This window comes from Papilio polytes, unplaced genomic scaffold (assembly GCF_000836215.1).
Source record: "Papilio polytes unplaced genomic scaffold, Ppol_1.0 DF824191.1, whole genome shotgun sequence".
Taxonomy (NCBI): Eukaryota; Metazoa; Arthropoda; class Insecta; order Lepidoptera; family Papilionidae; genus Papilio; species Papilio polytes.
This window is the reverse complement of record NW_013525013.1, coordinates 3,057,916-3,083,803: the sequence shown is the minus strand read 5'-3', so window position 1 is coordinate 3,083,803 and position 25,888 is coordinate 3,057,916. Positions and strand designations below refer to the sequence as shown.

General features: G+C 33.7%; 1 long non-coding RNA gene across 2 annotated transcripts in view; it reads right to left on the bottom strand.

Annotated features, from left to right (window-relative positions):
- Window positions 1-21,290, bottom strand: part of LOC106110777 — a 51,348-nt gene extending 30,058 nt beyond the window's left edge. Inside the window, exon 1 of one of the 2 annotated variants that reach the window (XR_001226120.1) lies at window positions 21,010-21,290. This is a non-coding gene — a long non-coding RNA (uncharacterized LOC106110777). The remainder of the gene's footprint in view (window positions 1-21,009) is intronic. The other variant, XR_001226121.1, reaches the window with a different exon arrangement.
- Between the last annotated feature and the right edge of the window lie 4,598 nt (window positions 21,291-25,888).

Genomic DNA, 25,888 nt, shown 5'->3' with positions numbered 1-25,888 from the left:
CACCAAATTGCTAATTGTCTGATAACAATCTAACGTATAAAATATGTGATGGAAATATCGGATTTTGTTACCTTATCTGACAGTGATGTCATTTTTAAGCTATCTGACCCTCTATCAGCCAGTTGTGGGACAGGCCCTAAACATATAACATTTGTTTACAACTTTTATGGAGGACATAATAGCGACTCTTGTGGAACTCTCTGCGCAACTACGATCCTAATAGATTGGATTCAGTGTGGTTCATTAACATATTGATTCAAGTTAAAGACAAAAAAACATTCTAATTCTAGACTTACAAGAAAAACTGACGAAACTATTTTATTTTTTGCACGTTCAAACATCTCCCTACTTAGAACCTGCACGAACGTCGATCACTATATTGTAATATGGTCGTTTGATTATCGATTCGATTATATTTTTTTTAATTTAAATAGTACAATGAAGCTATTCAGCCAGGTAGGTGGAGTTCGATAGCAAGATTGTTTATCTGCCACTCGTTTTCACTGCTCGTGAACGGCCGACATCTTAAGGTCATAGCAAAATTAAAAGTGTTTTAATATCTGATTACTGAAGCTTATTATGATTTGAAATAGGTGCCTACACAAAGCTTCCTGTCGCTTGACGGTACTTCAATATTAAAACCTTCTTCGACACAAGTCTCATTTAGTGTTTTATGAACAGGAAAAAAATGTACAATTTACACGGAATAATACAGCGTAGATAACTGGTACACTTATTGTATCATTATTCAATTTCATACCAATTTGCTAGAAATGACAAAGATGGCGAATGTCGTAAAAATTATTAAGAAAAGAATCTGAAAGCGTTCTCCAAGATTAATTTTACTATTGTGAAATGAAATGATTTCGAAATGTAAGTTACATTTTTTACTTAATAGAGACTAAGTAGAATCAATTTAAAAAAAGAATACCAACCCAAGATAGATTAGAATAAGGACAAGATGATGATGATATTGACGACGATGATGATGATGATGGTGATAAAAGCTTGTCTGATGATATGGCCAGCAATAATTCTTCGATGCTTTTTTTTAAATCCTGTCTAGTCTGCCAGTGACTTCTCCTGGAATACTCTCGTTTGTGTTTCGAATGAAATATATCGGTACTATCTTAGTTTAGTGTCCGAGACGAGAACTCGATTCAATATTCGCTCACATTGGGACAGGTGCGCTGCACTTACTCGTAGATAAGAGGTGGAAAGTAGGCTGCGGTAACTTGTCGATTATTTATTTAGATAGACATTTATGTTACGGTCTACAAGTGTACATATGTATGCTTACACAATTTCATTATATCTATATTGCGAAAAATTTAGTTCTTTGAAATCTGCTGATAATATAACTGTTACTAATAGTTATTTAACATAAAATTCTTGTCTTCAGTTACTACGCAAAAAAATATGTATCAGAAATTAATGTAACAGTACCTCATAACTAATTTTTTTGTCCCGGCACGTGGCATAACTGTGCCCCCTGTCAAAGAAATATGAAAGTGTTGTTCGTGAAATCAGTGATGCGTGGACATCACAATGTAACCTCACCGCGGTGACTAATTTTATTCTACCAGACATTGTCTACGATGTTATAAAATTAGTAATTACATAACACCTTAAACGGAATCTGAAAAATGATGAATGAATTTGAGAAGAGAATTAATTGTTGTGACTTAAAATGTAATCAGATCTTTAAGTAGTGAACTTTCGTTCATTAAAACATTAACGTCGTGCCACATTTGACAGATTAAAAAGCTTCAAAATGTTATTTTTGGGCAATTCCGTGGGTTCAGTGTGCGTTGGGTGCGGTGCATCGTGACGTCACGCGAGCCGCGGACTCCGATGCAGATCTAACGCCGCACAATTTGTGTGGCTCGTGCGCCCGCTCGCAGATAACGTTTGAATAATACATTCGCTCTCATTGTGCTCTACTTTATTGTATAACAACTATGTTCCAGTTGAACGTTAATTTAGGTATGGTATCTTCTAGTTGGCATTTCTAGATTGTGTTCTGCTGTGAGTGAATGCCCACAGCTGGAAGTACTTCAGGAAATATAATAGAGTTCAGGGAAGTCCTTTGATGCCATTCATATCTGGAAATTATTAACTCTCTACACTTTTTTTTGCTTTTGGACTGATGAGTGGGTTTATTACATTTCTAAATTCAATTATTTGAAATGGAATTTCTATTTTTGTTACATATAAAGCAAGAATGTATGCGATTTCGTATGGGTTACAATATCCCAATTTTATTCTCTCAGAAACCGTTTTATTATTTAAGTGGGTACATTGAAAATTTAGTAGATCCTATTATAGTTTAATGATTACATCTAATTGTATAATAATGTTCATTGTTTGTTCCTTGCAAACGCATTTACCCTTTAATGATGATGTCAGGCGACCTTGGGCCGTGTTCTTCGTAGCCGGAACCATTTCATAACAACTACCATTTCATAAAGGGTTTCATATTTTTCGTATGGGCTACTCTAATCGCCTAAACATAGAGTATACAAGACTAAAAACGCCTTCTACAATAATGTTTGTTTATAGAAACTTTAGATCTCGGCTTAAAACTAGGCATTTTATTCCGTGTCAGTTGGATCGAAGGAACAATTTTTGTTCAAATCTACGGTAAATTATAAAGTCCGTTTATAAAAAATTGTACATCATCAACTTGCCCTTATCCCTTATGGAGGGTCGGCACAGTATGTGCTGCTCTTCCATAAATCTGTATCAGCCGTCATATCTAAATCCTCTCCCTTAAGCATACCCTCTTTCATTCTCCATCCATGCTTTCTTGAATCATCCTTTATTGTGTAGCCATCCACATTCAATAAACTAACCTTAAAAAAATAATACATATTAATTTTATTTATACACACTTTAATAAACATAAAAATAAATAAGCATCGTTTATTTGTCCGGTTAAACCTGTAAACTTGTTTGCCTTACAGTTATAAGAACTTGACGGGTTTTGTTATGCAAATCTTTGTTTTGTTTCTTTATATTTTTGACATCAACATTACTTAATTCCTGTAATTGACATAATTGACGTTTCTTTTATTTCACTACCGTAGTAGCGAGGTTATACGGTTCTAATATTTGGTTACAATTCACTATAATCAGTACCTATATTAAACACGTGTAAAACCCATATTAATATATTTAAGAAAATTGCTTAGTTTCTGAAGTTCCCATATATTTTGTCATTACCTGGTATCAGGGTAAGGTTGATCTAACTGTAAAAGAAGTTAAAACTCGAGTTACGTAGTTCGGAAACAAATTTCTTAAAGTTACGGAACCAAAAACTCTAAAGAATGGATAATCGTAGCTGGAAAATCGGCCATAAGTATATTTTACAACTCAAGCAATCGTTTAGAAGTTATTTGCAAGAAACTTTTATATCAAAATACTTTTTAATATTACATTTTAATATCGTTTTTCATTTTAAATTAAAATGTAATAGAATGAGGTATCATAATTTTAAAATGAATTCCCAAAACAACATATCTAACAAAACATTAAATATTTCATCAGAATAATACTTATAGTTTTTTTTCCTGTCAATTTTTTCTTGTAACTCGACATCAGTTGCACAATAGTTACGTGCAAAAGTGTAATTACAACGGCCGATTGCCTTCCGTATGACAGTAACAATGAAATCGAATATCGAAAACGATCGAACTAGATTTCGGTCATTCATTATTCGGTCACGCAATTTCTGAACGCTTTTAAAACATCCAACTCGATTATTTGAACGGGATCAGTTAAGTCGAACTTGAATCACTATCTCATTTCACTTTTCATTGAGTAAAGTTAGACAAGATAAGTTAAACTTTGAAAGTAACAAAACATTTTTGTACTTACGTTTCTAGTAATATTTTATATACCTTTGTAGTGGTTTTCTAATGGCTACATATCTTTTAATACTTTAAGTAGTTCAGTCGTCGTGTGGAATTAAAAAAAAACAAAAGTAAGTAGCCCACGTGTTCTTCCAAACTATCCTGTACATCTATGCCAAGTCTCATCGTTTTCCGTTCAGTCGTTTAGACTATAAACTCTATCTAACAAACATCAATCCATCTATCTAAGCTTTCACATGTATAATATTCGTAAGAAATAAGATTATTCCTGTTTACGATTAAACGAATTTAGTATATTTTTTGGCAAGAATGTTAAAGGATCTGCACAGAATCTTATATAAAATTATTTCTTATTCAAATGAGTCATAAGGTCGATGTTTATTGGCCATGTTATTGACATATTTGTAACAAATTGCTCGCAGCTTGTTCAAGGTACTTTAATTTTGCAATAAGACAAGCTCGGGTCGTTCGTACATCGAATTTACAATACCTGTTATTACCCGATTTTTGCTCTGAATAATTTTCTAATGTAAATTATATAATAACACACGTACGGTTTACGGTCAGAAATTGCAACGAACAAATTTGCAGACTCTCGCTTGTCGTATCTGTTACATATCAACTCTAATCGAAATCAACACGATGAGACAATATATTATTGGAGCGTGTAACTCCATTTTAAGATTATAGTGATACAAACTTATCTGGCTCCTGAAACATGCGATGTCACCATGTTAGTTACGTTAGTAATAATCTTACTAATTATAAATGCGAAAGTTTAGATGGATGGATGGTTTTGGTACATTTTGTAGCCTAAACGGCTAAACGGATCTCCATGAAATTTGGCAGAGACATAGAGGATACTCTGGAAGAACACATAGGTTACTCACTTTTGTATTTTTTTAATTGCACGCGGACGGATACGTGGGCCAAAGCTAGTATTCAATATTTTAGACACTGAAAATGAAACACGAGGCGAATACAGCTGGACAAGGGCCTATTAATTTTTGGTGATGATATGATTTTCACGTTTTGGGTCAGATAAGTCAGTCGGACTATAATCGTTGAGTTTACTCCACGCATGTCATATTAGCATTAGTAAATGTCATAGTTCAAGCTTGCCTGGCTAGGGCTGGGCGCGTGTATCAGCCAAGCTATCAGTTGCTCAACTTATAAGTTAATAATTACAATGGATGGCTATTGTTCGCAGTGGCCGACCGGCCTCAACATCGCCGACCTTCAGGCGACTCAAGCGCACGATTTTTGACCATTGCTCCAAATTCTATAGAGTAGGTAAAGCCCCCATTTTAATAGCGTTTTTCTAAATATATTTGAGATTTACTACCAGGATGAGAAAATCTATAAAGTATTTAGACTATTTTTAATTTCTGATAAATAAACACTTTAAACTATATATTTTGATTGCTAATAATGCCTTACAAATGTCTAAAATGTGTTAATCTAAAGATGAGAAGTACATTCTTGGGGTATTTTTCAACTCTATGTTATATCAACACAAATAAACCGAGAATGGTTCGTTTAATATTGACACTCATTAGTCTATTTATTACCGCCGTAGATTGGTTATCTCAAATAACATTACCTACTGTTAATAACATAGTTAGTTCTTGTTTTGGTTGCGGTTTTTTATGTAATACCATCACATTGATTGTGATAAAATTAGTTGTTAATTCCAAGTACCATATTATGCTCAATGGAACACGTCTAACCGCATATATTATCAACAAAACTGAGTTATGATGGAATGATCGATCATATGACATAAATAATTTATTAACTCGTCTCGCCATAGATATTTCCAGATTCAATATTCACATATACCTTAATAGGGATTGAAATATACTTATTGTCTGTCATATTTGTAAAATAAAAAATAGTTTCTTGTGATAATAGTAGTATTAAGAGATGAAGCACGCAATTACGAGTTTCAAGTTATAAAAGCGCGTGCACAATTGTATAATCTATCGCACAATTGTTTAGTCGCGCTTTGATTACTACAAGCTTATATGGAGATGCCCACTGTACTCGTTTTTTAGTTGTACAACTAAAGAGTTGAATTAGCTGCGAAACAATCGACAATCGCACAACTGTTGCGAAATAGTTTAGTCCAAATTAGTCAAATGTGCTCCCTAAAATAATGATCGTAAGACACAAGTTCCTTACCAAGATTGGGTTGTTTGACCTGCCGATATTTCGGCATAAATGAATGCGCCATGTTTACGGGCTAAAGTCATACGATAGTGTGAAAAAAAAAAGAAAATCCTAGCTGCTAAAAAAATATTTTAGAAATTTTTATCTAAGTATGATTTATTTTGTCTCGTTTTTACGATTATAATTTTCATTAAGATGTACAATAAACATAACAAAAATAAATAATTATTGTTGATAAAACACATGAATTTTTAATTAAGATTTTTTACAAATCAAAAATAGACTAAAGTACCATGTTTACTGTTGATTTTTTTCTCAATGAAATATCCAAAGCGGTTAATGAAATCATTTGCAATTGATCCGGCATTAGTGTTAGATTTAATAAAAAAAACTTGTTACGGCCTTTTGATGTGATGACAGATTGTAATTAAAAGTATTCCATATAAGAAAAATTAATTAATACTAACTGAGGAAGTACCACTATACTTCATTCTAATAGCATTTATTACAAAATTAAAACATTTGTTTCTTATATGGTTATAAAGAACTTTAAAACAACTTATACTATTTTTATTTGTCAAAATTCATTCGAATATATGTTTTACAATCTAAAATATTTCTAGAAAAATGTGGACTGACAAATACACCATTAAAATTTAAAAAAAAAATCACCAACGATGGACACTCTGATCGTCTTTTTTTCAAGCACGATGAGAGAAATGGCAATTTTTGTGCACTTGTTTCGGCAATGGAAACACAGACATTTGCATACATAAAGCTAATAAACGACCTAGACATGACACAACCACAAAAATATTAACCACAATAAAGCAACTTAAGAAATAAGAAAAACAAAATAGGTATTTTAATTAACTTAATCTCAATGATGATCTCTTTAACTGATTGCAGAAAGATCAGATTAAAATATTCTGACCTAGAAATCCAGTACAAGACTCATTCCAGTGTGATAAATACTGGCACAAAGCGTTGTAACGTAACAACTTTTTAATTGATAAAAAATGTAATGCAGACAAGTTATAAAATAAAATACAAACGAATGTAAATTTTAACATCAAACCACAAGGTCTATTATCGCATGTTCGTAATAAAATAAGCGTTTAGCATTGTCTTTAGCGATATGAATTACAAACTGTCCATAACGAAAATATAATAACATGTCTTCAAAGGTGCGTGCACATTATGTTGGTGTTCTTACTCAAGAAAGAAAAGTCCGTCGGTAGCAGCCTCGCTCCCAATCGCTTAAATAATTTGGCGACCTTGTACCAGCCTAAGTACTGCCCCCGTTAATTATTATAATAAAGGCGTGTGTTGAGTTGACATCTCACCGTCAAAGAAACTATCGGCAAGTCAAGGTCGATCGTGTTGATATTAATATCATTATCCTCTCGACCGTCTTATGATAGTTTCACACGAGGGCAGAAAATTAAAAATGAATGTACACGCAGATAGAACAATGCTATTTTAACAGTACCGAAGAGCTTTCCGCCCTCGCGTGAAATTTACAACTTTAGGACCTTCGAATTGCATTCATGCAAATAACAGAATTAATAAATTCTTTAACTGTTACAAATTTTGATTTATAAATCAAAACTCCTTCGTCCTCCGGAAAGCGTGTGCACAATTAACTGACACGACTGGAGCAAGGTCTTCTGTTGACATTTAAAAATTTGTCAATTTTCACTTGCAACCATTTTAATGAGAGGTTAGCCAAAAGTAAGTAATCAATTTTGATTTCAGTGAATATAGTTGCTATATACGCACTTAAGTAAATACTTCGATTTTATTCGTATTTAGTAACAGTAACATTAATTGACTTCGCAGTCACATTGAAATCTCGCAATCGTTTATCAAATCGTGAATTCAAGTGAAATTCAGTCATTATAATACATACTTGGAAAACCGTCTGTGTTTTCAAGCTATCTATATGACTTGTTTATGAAATACATTTTTTATAACATGAATAACTTTAATTTTTATCTTCTCGGAACTTTGCGGTTTGTCCTTGCGCGTTCTAGGTATTTCTTCCCGTTCGATTTGATGCTAAGTTTGACAGCAGGAATGCCGCACAAGGGCGTCGGTCGTGGCCGGTCGCGACACGGCTCGTGACTTCGGCCCACCGATGTGGCCACTCGAACGTGAACTGTCAAATACTTTAAACCAGCTCCATTCTCCTCAGGCGATTACAAACAAAAGGGGACATGGGAGGTCGGAGAAAATTGGTCGATATAATACTCTCTGCTGTCGTCTCAATGCCATCTCAAACACGAAGATCTTAATTCTTTTTGCGCCTACTTAATAATTATTAATTGTTCTTGGTTTACATTTGAATGTGTCCGTCCATGTGTATTAATGTCGTTAGGATGCCGATTAGAGATAAGTTTGACAACAAAAAATGCAACTAAATAATGAACCTTTTCATTTGCATAAATATCTTTTTCACGACAATTACTATTTTTTTATGACTCTTTTATACAACTGATAGAAAAAAATATTTCTTTTTATATTTCCCCTTTGGACTTATTTGAGTAATTGAAAAATTAAGAGTAAATTTAACCAATCTTCAAACATTCTTAATCATTCAGCAAATCTAGATCAACTAAGGTGACCTAGTTGGATAATCGTAAGGATAAACATCTACATGTTTCTTTATTAGCAACTCGTCTAATAAATTTGGCAACAATACGCCTCACTTGTAAGCAAAGAATATGCAAATATCGATGATTGATGAGTGCTGTTGCCTAGAGGTAATAAGAACAATTACGATGTGGGTGAGTTTAATCCTTGATAAATAATAATGTTTCTGGTCAAGCAAAGGTCATACGGTTAGCTAGTTTCACATACTTTGAGCATGCGGACAACTGAAACTAAACTATCGCACAACTAGTCTCGCTTTAATTCCTATGATCTTATATGGAGGTGCGCACACTACTCGTGTTTTAGTTGTGCAACTAAACAGTTGAATTGTCTACGAAACAATAGACAATCGCACAACCGTTGTGCGATAGTTTAGTCGAAGGTATGCGCTCGCTATTTGAAATGTTTAAACACGTTTATTGCTATTGACTCGCTTTGCAAATTCACAATAATATGTACGTGAAAAGCGTAGTACTAATCAACGTGTTAAAGAAAACGAGTAAACGATAAAAAAATTAACAAAATCTAGTCAAGTTTATAATTAGTGAGAAGTTTAATTAGTTCATAACTCGTTGGTTATTCAGTATGAGTTGATTCCACAATCTAACGAGTAAAGAAAATTATCTGTCTTTGTAAAGCAAACTTCGTGCGGGGTCCTAGTTGGTGAGTATAAACATGTATGGAAATTTAAGGAATTTCGCCCAACTCATTCTATTAATGAAAATGGTCTTTGCATACGTTATCAGAAAATTTCTTGCACTGCGCATGCATATAACTACCGAGTTATCGACTGCTGAAATCGCGCTCTTATATGTAGAAGAATCTTCGTGAATGCAATTTATGCGTAAAAATCTTTTGTTTCAACATGGGAAGTTTCTCGTACGTCATGGAAATACCAAGATACATTTTTAGTTAACTAAATGCGTAAAGAAGTGCAACTAGACGTCCTTGTGTTAATGCTATTAATTTAAAATGTTTTGATTGTTGTTTTAAACAAGGATGTGGTTAAGGATACGTAGGAATTTCTAGGAATTAATTCCACCAAAGACCCTTATATCGACCTTGTGGAGAAAATAATTCGTGTCTCTAGGGTTATTAGTGGGCTGTGGTTTTTCCAAATCATTATGCAAAATGCAGTCGACCCTTTCACTTTTTACCCCGTACTTGAACTTACGTGTTACTTGTTAAAATGATACTTGGAAACCATTACACAATAAATACCCGAGAAAAACATAATAATAACCTTCATTGTACGCGTTAAAATGTGGTTAAAAAACTAATAAGCCCGCGGTACCTAATTAGTGTTATTTAAAATAATAAATATTTTTAAAAACCCATATACCGATACCGATGCCGATATCGAATGTCAATAATAAAATGATGTCCATTTTTTAGGACGACTTTGAATTAACAATTCCAAACTTTGCTAAACATGACTTTTCAATGTCAACATTAATTGCGAGGTGCATTTTCATTAGCCAGTGTCCTGTTCGCGCAAGTCGTAGCGTCTGCATGTATGAATTGTTTTCGTTAGTTGATAGTGCCGGTTTCTTTTTTTTTACCGCGCTTATATCTATCAACAGTCCCCGCAAGAAGCTTCATAACTTTACTTCGACGAACCATTTTCGTTTGTATTGTATTCATATATGAGGACTCCTGCGTGCCTCAGTAATGTTAGGAAGAAAATCGGGCAGTACTAGAACATGGACATAGACGTCCCATTCCTATCTGACAGCTGTCAATGTCATTTAGACCAAATGGAATAGCGCGCCATTCTGAGTGTTTAATTTATTAGGATAGTTACAATTATATTAATTGCGTAAAATAAACTATCCAAAATTTCGCCCTCAGAGCTTAACTGCCTCACTAATAATTTGAATATATTATTTGTTTTTGTAGATCGCATAATAAACTATATCAAAGACACCGCCTACATTCCTCACAATGTCTAAACATTTTCACTAATATTATCTGTGGCACGTAAGTTGCTTAGATGACAGGGAAGATATTCCCTCAGTTTGTCACGTCCGTGCGTTATGTTTCACTTTCCATGTCATTTACAAAGAACAACAAATATGGGTATGTCCTTGTATTTAGCAATTGTGTGTCTTAATCTAGATAAAAATAAACCCTAAGAATTATGTAACAGAAGTTACATTAAATAGAAAAAACGATCTTAAGAGTAACAAATAGCGTCTATTGAAAATCCAAGAGGTACTTCCTCTTGAACTTAGGATTGGATTATTTAGCATTTAGCACATCCCTAATACAACATATACAGTTGATATATTTTTTAAACCTACAAAGTCTTTGCCTTTTTAATATTCAGCAATAAAAACTCATACTTCTTTATATAAAACGATAACTCTTGTACGCAACAATGCAACCCCGCTTCGAATAAGGTTATGTAAGTTCATGTTAGAAGATGGCGTTAATCTTATCGATGGAACGTACACGATGTGGTGCAAGACAGATTTATGAGGAGGATAATGTCAAAGCGACATCTCTCGAGTGCGCCGTGGGCGTACGCTCTGACAATTCAACTATCTGGATGCAAGAGGAGGTGAAACCTACAGGGCTGAACAGGTTCCACTAACGGTCCGAGCTTTCTATTATCTTAACGTGTTAGCAATGTGGCGAATAACATCTTACAATGACCACAGAGCAGAGCACCTACGTGCAATGGATACTTTGGGCAATTATTTGTAAAAAGCACGCAAGAGCCTGACAATTTAGACAAAAGAGAAATCCAAAAAATTATGCTTAGTTAGCAACGCCATCTAGCGTTCTTCGGACTTGGCATCAGCCTTCAGATTATCCTCTCAAACACTGGTGTATTATTTTAAACGAGCGTAATTCATTCCATTTTCTGTGTATTCTAAATTAATTTTGCACGTTATTAATAATCTGTGGAATAAAAAAGTTTTATTCGATATAGAAGCTCAATTGAAATATCAAGATTACTATCTCTGTCTCGCAATTACCTTTCATAAGAATAAAAGAAGTTTGAAAGTATCACGAAGCCGTGTTATCTATATTACACGAATCAATAGCTAACTATAACGATCTGATATTGAATGATTGATTCCGATACATCTCAAGTTAACAGGCGACTGCCGCGGCCCGCTACCGCTGACACCTGACCTTACTTCATATAAATATTAGTCTATTAGAATAGAAGAATTAATATTAATAAATACTAGTCGAAAATATACCCTTCTCGTTCTCATTTTACATGAACATTCTTTTCTTAGAGCACAGCTTTGAATTAGCTATCGCCCAATTGTAATCACGCTTTGATTTTATGAGCTACTAGCTGTTCCCAAGCGACTTCATGCGCATAAAATTATAAAAAAAATCAATTGCAAATGTCAACATGACATGACATGATGTCAAACCATGGCAACCTTGCTTCATTGATGTTGGCAACAACTTATGGTTTCTTTCTCACATTAGGGTTTTTATCCAAAATATTTTCCCCTAAGTTTAACCGCGTGAAAATATATAGCCTAAAGCGTGACGTAAGTGTAGGCCTTTTTTTAAAAAAAGAGTTATTCGGAAATATGCTGTGATTGCTGACATCTTAGGCAACAAAGAAGTGTGGGTTTACGCTTTATTATATTACTATAGATGAGCTTACATGGGTGTGCAAACACAACTCGATTTTTACTTGTGCATCTAAACAGTTAAATTTGCTGCGATACATTCGACAACCGTACAAGAGTTTTGCGATAGTAAAGTCAAATTTCAAACTATCGTTCAAGTCGCAATAATTTTAACTTATAATTAATTTCAACTTACCTTTTGTAATAGTACGTCTGTACATAAATGAATCTTATAAGAGCGTTATACTTATTTCAACGGATTTAACCAATTATAATTAATATAAAGATTTATCGCCTTGATTTATTTAATGAAACTACCCACTTTGTGCATTCGAATAAAGAATTATATCTAATCGTGTATATGTATTGGAAATCCGGTTCAATATTTATTATAACATCTATAAGAATGTCAGATTGTTAAATAAATTGCAAACGCATGTATGTTAATGGTAATACGTTAAAACCTTCGGATACCGATCTTATCTACACAAATTGAACTTAAGAGAGATGTTTATTTTTTTTTTCTATTACTTATTAATTTGATTTCAAAAGTACGCCGGAAATCAGAAATTATTTATAGTTGTGTCCGAGGTATTACATTCGCTGAAATTATGATGGTCTTATTCTTTGATTTAAAATATATCAGTAAAGACATTTTTTGATCGCGCTTGTCGATTGTTTTCAAATTACTTATTTGTGTTCTAAAGGAAAGGATGTTATTAATTAACTAGCTGTTGCTCCCGACTTCGCCTGTGCGAATTTGAAAAAAAAAAAACATTGCCCATGTTACTCACAGATAGCGTATCTTTTCAATATCTATCTATTTGATGATTTTTGAAGTAATCCAGTAGTTTTTAAGTTCCTTCATACAAAAATCCAAAAATACAAATCTTTCCTCTTTATAATATTTGTATAGATATTTATTTGATGATAAGTCTCAGCTTATAATTGTAATCACACAATTGGTACAGTAATAAACCTTCAGTAATTCAGCAGATGGTATCAGAATCACAGATTATACATAAAATAGCTTTTAAGCCAGCATTGTTAACACTAATTGCAGCACCCGGCGATGCCCGCCCCGTAGCCGCCGGCCATTCCATTGTAACTTTATTACAAGCCACTGGGAAGTAGCTATAATGGATAATAATTTTCATTATCTTATAGAAACAGAGTTACCTGTATTCAAGGGCTTTTGGATAAATGAAGTACGTCATAGTCAATAGTACCGACCTAATCTACCTGGTATCTAGTTAGTAAATTAAGAAAATAATCAAATTAAACTTTAAACATTGGTTATTATAGCTTATATTTGCTTACTCATTATTTCAATTTTCATTTGTTGTTTAAATTGATAATTATGAAAGTGTTAAAATTTTCGTAAATCAACTTTGAGGAATTAAATATTTTAAAATTATTAATCTAATAATTAATGTATTTATTTTTTATTTAATTGTTTTTTTTTCTTGTTTAAAATTACAGACACAAAAATACTGAACAGATAACGATCAAAACCTCATTATTTTTCCATACGAATTTTATGAATTCGAATTCCGAAAACACGCCAAGAGGCAAAAGAACAAGTGTGATATAACAGTAAGTTAAAAATAGTGTACAAAGGATAATATTCCCTACCACATATGGGATAATGAAGAAATGATCATTCGATCAACGAATATGGTTCTGAGGTATTCACAGTGCTGTTTAATTCGGTTTTATGTAAATTTTTAAAACGCTTCAATTTTCTGTGAAATGTCTTAATTGGCTTCAAGATATTTTGATAAGTTGTGTAAACAAAATTATCATTTAATTTCTGAACAGATTGCAGGTTGGTATACGTAAACTAATGATACGATTTTACAGTTTGGTCATCATCATCATCTCCCCTACCTTATCCTTCTTCCGTAGGGTCGGCGCACGGAGTTTTCGTCATCCAAATAACTCTATCATCAGTCATCTCAGTCATCACTCCCTTCTTGGTCTTATCACCTTTCACGCACTCCATCATTTACGAAAACCTTTACAAAAGATATGATCATCCTACTCATTATTTAAAAAAAAGAGAGACAAGTTAAAAGACACTTTAAACTTAAATTAATTCTTTAGTTCAAAATAGAATATGAATAAATGTTACGTCACCTTCTATCCTCTCCGTGCGTCCATTCATAATGAAAACACATCAAGGACTCAGAAACTTTTCAATAAAGTTAAATAGAATTAAACATGTTAGTAATCCAAACACAGGAACACAAGATCCACTGAACTAAACATATTTAAACAGCTGATGCAATAATCTTTCTAATAAGGGCCTAGTTCCACTTAGCGGCGAGTCGCGCGACAACAGACAGTATCTGTACAGCAGTCGCGTTCGCACCAGTGAAATGGCGTTGGCACACAATAATAAATTATTGTAATTACTGTTTAGTCCAAGACTATGAAATTGGTGTCAAAACGGAGCTCTAGGGTAGAATCGCAGTCACCTGAAATGTTTAAGTGCCGAGAGTTCGGGTGTGTTCTTTAGAGATCCAGGAATCATAGTCTGTGTCACTTAAGGATGTCAACGAGGGTTTTAGTGGTTCAAATCCCACGTAACCGAGCCTTCCCGAAAGGCAGGACATCTTTGAAAGATTTACCTCTGACACAAAAAAGAAGGTGGGAAAACGCATTCAGTTTCTTAGTGGAAATAAATTTTAGGGTTGAGCATATCAAGATGTGTCAGAATTGCAGTGCCCAGTTTTGCAGAGTCATTTGCTTTGAGATCGCAATTGCGCTGATTGTGCCCACATTTAGCTATTTGTGGCTAATAGAAGTGAATTGTATTTATTTGATCAGTGCTCATGCAATACTGTGACGTCTTTTATTAAGACATCTTGTTAAGTGCCGCATGAGTTTTCAATTTGTGACGTTAGTAGGTTAGTAAATAACATTAAGATTATATTAAATTTACTAAAGGCCGGTTTCCCAGCTAAATTTAACGTGTGTTTAGTTGGATAACTTCATGAAATGCGTTTCTGAACTAACTTGAATTTTGCTCAGTTGAAACTTATGATAACCTAGTACTACTTATTGAATCAATAGGTAATGACGAAATAAACGGAGACTTCAGAAACCCAAGATAATTTTCATATGAATAGACTTTAATACGTTAATGCATTTAGATTTATTTAATTGCTTAAGGTCAATAAACGAAAAGGGTAATAAGAGGATATAAGAGGAGGTTTTCTATTGGACTATACTTCTTTCATTGTTTAATCCATATTTTAAAACTGAAATAACCCAACGGTATATACTGTCTCATCATAAACTATAGACAAAAGCTTAGAAATAATTCATATTTTTTTTTAATAATTCCATCAAAATAATAGATATACTTAATCTGTCGACAGCCTGAGTATACTTCAAAGGATATCAACGCGTTTCAAAGTGTGCTAAAATATTATTATCAACATTATAACGCTGCTAAGCTATGAAGATAAAATCAGTTTAATAATACTGGAGGACTTGTCGACCCCATTCGACTGAACTGCAGCCGATATCATAATTCACGAGAGTCCAAGGTGAACAAATGTACCGTGATTATGTCTAAAAGACATGTTGCTTACAACCGTGCAAGATAAAAAAAATCATCAAGAAAGCAAATGCATATTAACTTATTAATTAAATTAGGACAGTCCGACAATTAAGATAAAATAGGTGTGAGAGACATTACCAATGAAATACGATACTATAAAATGTAATTAATGATTATGTACCTCTTATTTCATATCAAATCACGCTCAAAAATATTCGGCTCCTCTCCTTATTAACTAAGTACATTCTCAAACAATCAGATCTTTATGAAAACTTATGAAATCCACTAACAAAAACGGTTATTCATACAATAATCAACAAAGGTAACGCCTTACTAAATCGTGTACGCAGCGCGTGCGTAAGACATTCCTGACGCAACATCGCAAGCTACTTTATAAATACAGTTCGAAACAATCAATTTAAAAATATTGTTAACCATTCAGATAACGATTGTATACCTTCAAGGTTACAAGACTACAACTAAAGTAATTGCAACGCTTACGAAACTGATCGCGGCTTTTGTCTTCGAATTTGTGACATCTCTTTTGGAAACATCGGATTCCGAGGCTATTGATATTTCATAATGGATCGAGTCGTAATCGATTGTCTCGCTGAATGAACATCGAGCGCCGGAACAAACGATTCAATCGATACCTCTATAGTATTTTGTAACTTTCGCGTGGACCTTTGTCGTTCTTGTAATTTGATTATAGAAAGAAATAAACAAAAAAAAGTACCACACAGACTTAAATATATTCAGACCTTCTATAATTTAAAATCATAATCTTTTTTTAAACACAACGAATAAGTAGCTCTTTAACGGTATGGCTCGGCCTAGAAGCGACAAGCACTTATATTTTCATAGATAAGTGCACAGATAAAGTAATACTGCGTTAAAATGTCCATCATCGTTGAAGGTCGGTTCTGAAGCCTAGTGTATGCCGGTAGCTTTTTAAAAAGTGTATTAGTGGGCGATGATCCATTGTTACAGCTATAAATGTCAACGGCGCATTAGTTATCGGACCCTAATGTGTCTTTGGCAACAATATTATCAATAAATTGTGTACTCTGTGGCGCTGAGCTACACCTAATTGTCCTGCTGCTATATTTGCCTAGAAGTGACAATGTTATACCACAAAAAGTGTTTACTATTAACTAATTGTCAACGGCTACAAAGACAACCTAAATATAAATTAATTATATTAGTAATGCGTTTATATCCAACATTATTCTTAAATACGAATAAAGTATGTCAAATGAAAAGTTGAAAATGCTTTACTGTTTTACAAAATTTTACAACAAAGTATTTATTCTTTATTGCCTAAATATAATTTACTAAAATAGTTTCAAAATTATGAAAATTTTGTTAACCGCGAGCATTACAATTCACCTGTTCAACTATTATGTGACATAACAATAATTATGTTTCAGCGTATTTTTTGTAAGACGAATGATACGGCATGAAATTGCTTACCGCATCTATGTGCTCTATTTCCTTGGTAAAGTTGTGTAAGCACAACGTGATCCTGCGCAGAATAACTGAATCGAATCTATTGCGTATAATAATTCAATGCTAGAATTGCGGTCATACTGATATTTTTTGTCAAATATTTTGAGGTTACAAACAAGAAATATAATTTTTGTTACAAAAGCTTTAAAAACGATGATTTTCTATCATAGAAATTATGATTTCTTGCTCACAATGTGAATAACAGTTTTTCTGATATAACATCTATGTGTCGGTAAATATGTGCTTGGATAGACAGCCACTGCCTCATTACAATGTAAATATTAACTTAACTTAACATTAAGGAGTTTTTAATTCATTAAATAACCCAGTGGCGCCAGTCTAATGGTATAGGGCAAACTCGATAAAACATGAGATCGTAAATTCAATCCAAACATTTATTGTCTTAAAACGTATTCTAGCAAATGCGCTATTTTCTTCAGAATAGCCTAAAACTTATTTATATTTTATCATGTTTTAAAACATTAAAAAAAACATGCTTTAAAAATAAGACTTGACAAAAAACACTACGTTATTTTGGTTGTTGAAAACTTCTGTAAAAATGTTGTTTGATTATGCTAGATTTTACTTAGAAAAGTCCCTTTATTTTTATTTAAATTCATAACAAATTAATATTTGAAATACGGCATATGAACAATAACTTATTTCCATTCAACAATGATTGTTTAAATTTAAATGCATCGCCGGCAATAACTCTGTTCAAATATTCCGCCAGCGGTCCGTAAATTTGTCAAAGCACGGCGTCCGCTTACTTGGACCGCTGTAGTCCTCTACAGAAGGCTTAATAAAGTATCGGAGCAGATGTAAATGGAACAGCGAGCACGACCCGAGGCTAGGGCGGGGTCCGGACAACACTTTCATATTATTACGGCTGCATAGCACGCACACAGGCGCACGCGCACGATCTGACCGCGCACCGCACACCGTTGGACCGCGCACGCGATACGACCACTTTCAATGATTCGTTAGCGAAATCATTAGGAGATGTAATGTTGGCGCATTGTACTATGTGTTTATAGTTATTCAAATGATTTATTTTTATTGATAGTTTTTGCCTTGCCACGAGACATAAAATAATGATGGCTGATGACTGTACGCATAAGTCTAGTAATTATTATACATTATTGTGAAGGTGAACTTAAACGCGCGTAATTTGAACGTATAGTCTGACAAATTTCTCTGGCCCGGGAGAGACGTTACAGTCGCAATACTGTTACTGTTTGTTACTGTTATAGAAAATTACACATATACATTATTATGAAAAGTCAGCTACAATACCAAAAGCATCTTTCATTGGATATCGACAGGAGCGGCGCTAGTGAGCTGTTTATTTAGTGTCCTTTATGCCCACCGGGTCGGAAAAGTTTTTCCACCTGTACACTATACGTTAATGGAAACCGTATCGAGAAAATGAGTTATCAAGTGGATATGTTTTACGCATTCATCATTCGAAATCCGGGCAACGGCAGTTGTGTGTGGACAAGTTAGGACGTATCTGTACTTTACCGTAGCGAATGACTGATGTCCCTTGCTGTAAAACGGATCACCGTGTATATTGTGGCGTGGACTATAAATCAATAAAATTATTAGCATAGGCATAAAGCCTACTATTCATCTACATATCTACATCGATCATGTCAATCGTACATTAAATAGTACAACGTTAGGTGTACTGTGTAGCAAAATTAATGTACTATTAAAAACTTGTCAGCTTTTGTCATGAATATTGCGACAATTTTCAAGTCAGGTTACAGAGGCGCTGCTATCGCTGTTAGGGCTGTCAGAACACATAAAACTTAGGCATTGGAAATGAACAGATACATTACAACGAGCATCTCTCATGTAAACTGTCATAAATGAGTTTGAATATGCCTACCGAGTCAGATATCCTTGTTGATCTATACAGATTTTTTTCTTCAAATTTCAAAACCATTTTACTGGTTCAATACAACCTGAGAATCGATCGTTTATGATTGATTGCAAACTTTTACTTTTATATGGCAATAACAAATATCAATAAAATAATAAATTTATTACATTGACTATTTTTTTTCTCAAAATTAAGCAATGAAAGCTTTCATGACCCCAATAAAATGCATAAAAAAATAAAGCAGTTTTTAGGTTTTATAGCCGAAATTACATGGTTTTAAAGTTTTACCGTTTCATAATTAATATTACCGTTATCGTAATTTTATTATTACAAAAATATTCTCGGATTGCTTAATCAAGCGAACATTATTGTACGATGGGTCACGTACATTTTGAACACCGGTATGATTTTGGATTTCATTCGGTCAACAATTGGCATAACCGCAGAGACCACCCATATTTTGGAAGAGAAATATCCAAGAATTATTATGCTATAATAAATATATCTACTACATGGAAGCCTTTTTTTTTAACAATTTTGAGGATATTCTGATTAGCAAATTCTAGAAAGTTTGAAATAAATCATCACAAACACTAAAACGACCGGTACAAACAGACAGGCTACGTGATATTTTGTACCTTCCATTTTCCCCATTTTACCACTGAATCTACTAAACTAACTAAAAAACTATCAATATCAACAGGCGATTTAAAGCCGGAACGAAGTAAACAACTTTTAAGCACCTATCCATTTATACGGATCAGTTGGCGCAAACCTTTATAATAGTAGAAGACTTATTTGATTCGTTAAAGATTAGACTAAATCTGTACTTAAAAACTAACTGCCCTAATTTTTTAATTAAGACAGAAAATGTATACACAGTTTGACAAATAAATGTGAGTTTAATTTGTTTTTCCATCGTGTTTAAAAACTCTTCAGCTTTTAAATTTAAAGTGTCTCATATGACACATTACAAGGGCAGCAACCTTCAGTTAAACGGAGCTCGTCCGAGTCATCTTCAAGCAGTCCGCCCGTTCATTAAGTTCGCATGACTGTCCATCAAACAGATTATTGCAATTATTTAAATTCACACCTTCGAAACACGAAAAAGTCTCTTTTTACGTTTAATATTTCGTAAGCGCAAGGAAATGACGTCTCATTCGAAAGGTATAATTAGGGACAACCTTGGTTCAGGGTTGGACTGGATTTACGCTTCGTGCTGCGACGTTGAAGTGATAATTGTTCGACGTTTCGACATTCATTACTAAATGTTGAATCTTTATTTATTCATCGATAATTGATCTTCATGTTTACATTGTTCGTGATCATCAACTAAAATTATTAACATTGTTATATTTTTCGGCATTGCTCCTAAAAGCGTTATATTTTAAGATACCATATGTATATATATTTCTAGATCTTATGCCACATTACTATGTCCTGAGCGATTACATCGATGCGATTAATTACGAGTGATATTAATAAAATAGACAATAAATGTACAGAACAACAAATTATACATGTAACGCAACGCATACAGGTAGCATATAAACTATTCAAGATTCAACAAAAAGCGTGTTTATTACATTTTTATATTGGTAATTTATTGCAAACTATCTGGAAGTTATTTGAAGATCGTAAAGAATTAATCTCAACAACACAACAGCAACAAAATGTGAAATTAATTCTTCAAGTATAGCTTCCGCGTTAGCTCTATAAGTACGGAAAACTTACACGGTCGGAACATGGGCCGGGAATGGACGTGATGCAGTGTAACGTACCGCTATAGTCCTGCCGTTGCCTTGGGCACGCCCAGGGCACTAACCCTCGTCGCAGTCGCAATATGCACTATTATGCACCCAGAGCACCGCACACTCGCACTGATAAAAGGTGTAGGTGTAGTAGTTCGTCCAGTAGAATAGATGGCTACCCTCCCTTTCACTAACGTAATAGTGCCGTACTTATAGCCCAAGTTAAAACAATTTACGAAACTAAATAGAATATTAAACAGACTTTTGTTTATTTGTCTCTTCCTCCAGTTTTATTCGGCTTTGTCTCAGTTGTTATCTTAACTGATAAAAAAAAGTGAAAACACAGATTTAGTATTTCTATCACCTCTACTGTACATGATTATTGATTACATTGTCAAGCGGTACAAGGAGCTCTTCCTTAAAAATTTTATAACAAACATTATAAAATGTTTAATTATTCCTTTAAAATAATTATTAGATTTCATACATTCTAAGTAATATGTTACTCTGTTAATATTATAGAATGAAATATTGACTATTTATAGTTTAGGATGCTTCGCATTCCGGATAAGTTCGCACGCATTATTGTAATACTCAGTTCATTCTGTGGCTAGATGCGGAAAACCTTCTTTATTATATGAACAAATGCATATCTTCAAAGCTTCCGTACATATACCATGTTTAACAATTGTGTTCCTAATTGGGTTTGTAGGAAGTTGTCAAAGGCATTAATATCTATTAGCAATGTATCATTTTACACTCAACAAAACTAATAACGGTTAGAGATCTGGTATTAAAGTTCTGAATTTAAAATCATAAAATATGTCAAAAACCTATATAGTAAGAATTGAACAAAAGGTAACCAAGGTCGAGACCGGACTATAGATACGAGCAAGAATCCAATAAGGTATCTATCCATATATTGATAACAGATAAGGCTGTCACCGACGGGGCGGTGGCGGCGGCGGGCGGCGGCCGGTCACTAAATATCCGCCGCGTGATATACAACCAGTGCTGCGATGTCTACACTGGTTGCGAAATTAGAGCGGCCCGACGCACGCGCACTCGCGCACTCGCGCACCGCCCGCGCGTGCCCGATCCCTGCGTGAGTACTACTGATAAATTCAATTTCGAATTTGGAATTCGCACGATGTTCTAAAACCAAAATGTTTTGTTTCAGTTTTTTTTTAAAGGCTAACGTTACGTATGCCATTCAGCCAGTATTTACTAGAATCATCATTTCCATATTTATTAAAAAAATGTGATTATGTATGAATAAAAAGTTTATGTAATCAGAGCAATTCACACATCATATTTTAGTCACTAAAAAAATTGCAGATTTTTCTGGTAATTAACAGTAAGATAAAGTAGTAAGGATTGGGGTCAAGTTATCTGGGACCTTTCGCCTTGCATTAAGATAAGTTATTTTAAACGTCCTGTCGGTCAGAGGCGTTGGACGAAATATTCTTATTTATTTTTTCCACCAGCGCATAAATGAGAAAAGTAAAAAAAAAAAGTACACACTGAGCTTTGAGTTTTAAGTCACCGCTATACAAATGAGTTCATTTATTTCTTACAACGTTGCAGACCCTTAGTGGAGATTTCTTAACTAGATGTACACTCAGGTATCCTTGACTATTATAAATTATTTTCTGGTGTAATTTTCCCTACTGTTCAGTTAGTTCATGATACATTATTGTTAAATGTTACTTCTAATTTAAGACTGTGTGTATTGGAACGGAATTCGGTAATTCGAATCGTCGCCAGTTGTCGGACACGAAGTTCGTGTCTATGTCGCGTTTGCGAGGGCTAAGGCGAGTCTAATGTCAAATGTAAGTTTATTGTTAGCTCAGTAATAAACAATTAAACACGCCCTGGCTAAATTGAATGCTACAGTTTGTTGCTTGAATTTAACTGTTGCTTTGCTTGTTTATCAACTTATCTTTGGTGTAAAATCTGACCGTTGTATGTTGTTATAACATTTATATTATGATGGTTTGGTATACCTACCTTTATACACGTACCATAAATACCATGTATTCAATTTTCTTTTTAAATTGTAATAACTACTTTAATTATTTTTTATTTTATCCGAGAATATTAGTATGAACAAACTAGTCCTAACAAAATGACTTATTGTAATCAAAATATTTTTTAGTACTTGACGCGTAATTAGACATCTAAATGTTAGGTTCGGAGTTTCAACAAATTGAGAATAAGCTAAAGTTAACTTTGAATACAACATTATTTCTAAGTGAAACATTTAATAGGCCTAACTAAATGTCCATTTGTAACCTCTCATTAGGTTAACCATTACCTTACCTCGGACATAAGGTACGTCGAGCAACGTCAAAGATAAATGGCCATGTGCACAAATTAAACACCCACAATATTGATCGATCGGCCTCTTCATTTTTGTGCCGGACACGCTTATTAATCATGCACTCGGTAATCTTGTGAAATTTATTACCTCTAAGCGAATCTGCCCGTAGATTTATCAACGAAATGTGTGGGCTATCTTCATTCAATATTCAAATTAACTGGGAGCGATAAGTGTTCCGATACCCATTTCTCAACTCTAGATAGTTAATGTACTCGTAGGTAATGTTTAAAATTTAATGGAATTGTTACAGTGATCGGAGTGTTAGAGCTGGTTATGGTACAAAACTATTGTTACCTAATTATTTTAATCTATCCTAGAATGTCATTTCGTGAACTTTCAGTTGATTTAAATCCTACACTAGCATGATTAGATTCAAAAACAATATATGTTTTATACCCGAATGTTAGATTTGTTGCATAATATAAAAAAAAGAAATTGACGAGAAGAACAAATCTACCCCTTCCAGTATAATTATACGTTCTTGTCCACTTAATAAAGATGACGGACCACCGACAAGTAGCCTACGCGTATTAATTACGCAGTATAGGCACAAAATCGATACACGTCCGGCTTTCTAATTTAATTTGGAGCATTGAGTATTACGGCAAGGCGACGGAAGACTCGATAAGCGTTTATACGGATCAGTTGCGCTAGCTCGCGTGATCGAGTACTCCTGATGCTAGCCACAAACGATAGCAGCGCCTTACGCGGAAATTAGCAATCGTGAGAACGTCACCGAACACAATGAATAAATAAAATTCGAACAACGAATTAATTATGAAAAGTTCAAAAATAAAATGTTTTATTTATCTGTACATCCCATTTTTGATAACAAAGATTGAAGTACGGTCTATTCAAAATCTTTAAATATTTATTTTATTCACCCCAAGACACCTTGCATTCAATAAGGATAGACGTTAATAATTTTTTAGTTTCCCCTATTTGATACTAGATGGCGCTGCGCTGTTAAAATTCGTGCTATTGTTTGTCGCTAACTCTACGCATACTTTCCATGAACATCAATTCTCGTGGACTCTTCTATAATGAGGTCGTGGTATTTCACTATTTATTTTTGGTTCGACAGTACACTCCAACGTAGTGTTACTGTCACGGATTACTGAACATATTTACTAGTTTATTGGTGAATTGATGAATGTGTTTCGTTCGAGTCGAGATTTATTTAACTTAAACTTATGTCAATGCCTTTGTATTCATGTAAGAAAAATTTTCAAAATAGTCAAATTTTTATTAATTTGTGTTCGCTAGGGGATGATGATCGAAATTCCAATATAGAATTTTAAAGCTTCTTAGTCTCAGATGACAAAGACGGAAGTCGATTGTAAAATCTTCTGTTTATCTTAAAGAAAAACAGAATATTTTATCTTAAAAAAATGTTATTTTTCTCTTGTTTATCCGATTTTTAGTTTATGTCCATTATATAATTTACACTTACGTGATGTATTCAGTAAATTATTAACGAACATTTTTTGATAATTTGATAGAAAAATTATAGATGGCCCCTTAGACAAAGTGAGTTTCGATTAGCGGTATCGCTAGTAGAAGTACAATCGACAAAATGTATCGCAATGAATTCGTGACATGCAGGTGATTTATCGAATGAAATTGTCACTTCCATACATTTTTGACTTTCCGATCAGCGATAGCGATAATCGAGTGTTACTTTGTAAAGGGTCTGTAGGTGGTATGACATAAAGAAATTCAGACATGGTTTGCAATTTTAGCTTGGTTACAAGTCTCTACGCACATATATTTCTCTATTAATAAAAAACCTTTTTGTTGTACGGCAGTGCATCCATATTGCAGGCAGCAATAAAGTTAGTACATCGCCGCTGGCCGGTAGCGGGGTGGCCTGCCTCGATTCATGCATAAATATCAAAAACAATAACTACATATTTTTTTACACTTATTGACTTTTCTTTTATTGTAATTTCTAGACTTAAAGTTTGTATCTTGGATGTAAATATTTTAATGCTAAACTTTATTTAAAAAAAATGCTTTATTGTTAAATTTTTTTATTAATGTTATTTATTTTTTAATTAATTATTGTGTATTTGTACCTCTTACATTTGGTCAATTTTTTTTTGTTCCAATTATCTAAAATAAAGAGCTAACATAGAATTATTTAGTCTTGAAAGTAACGAAAATCCACAATTTCTGTTGTATCTGAAAACACAAGCAAAACATCCGAACATTACAGTCGCGGCGATCTAAATATTATATCGGTAAGATAAAGCGATAGGTGCTATAATTCCATTGTTGATCGTGTATCCATTTACCATAACAGTGGATGTGGTAGCATCCGATATGGTCAGAGCCATCTGATAGCCAACAACGGCAGCGGTTGCACTCGCAAGCTATCACAACCATTATCTATGTAAGCATTCTTTCATAAAATCCATGTTACAAACTGATTCAACATGAAACAAAACACAATCTTCATTTTATTTTTAAAGTATTA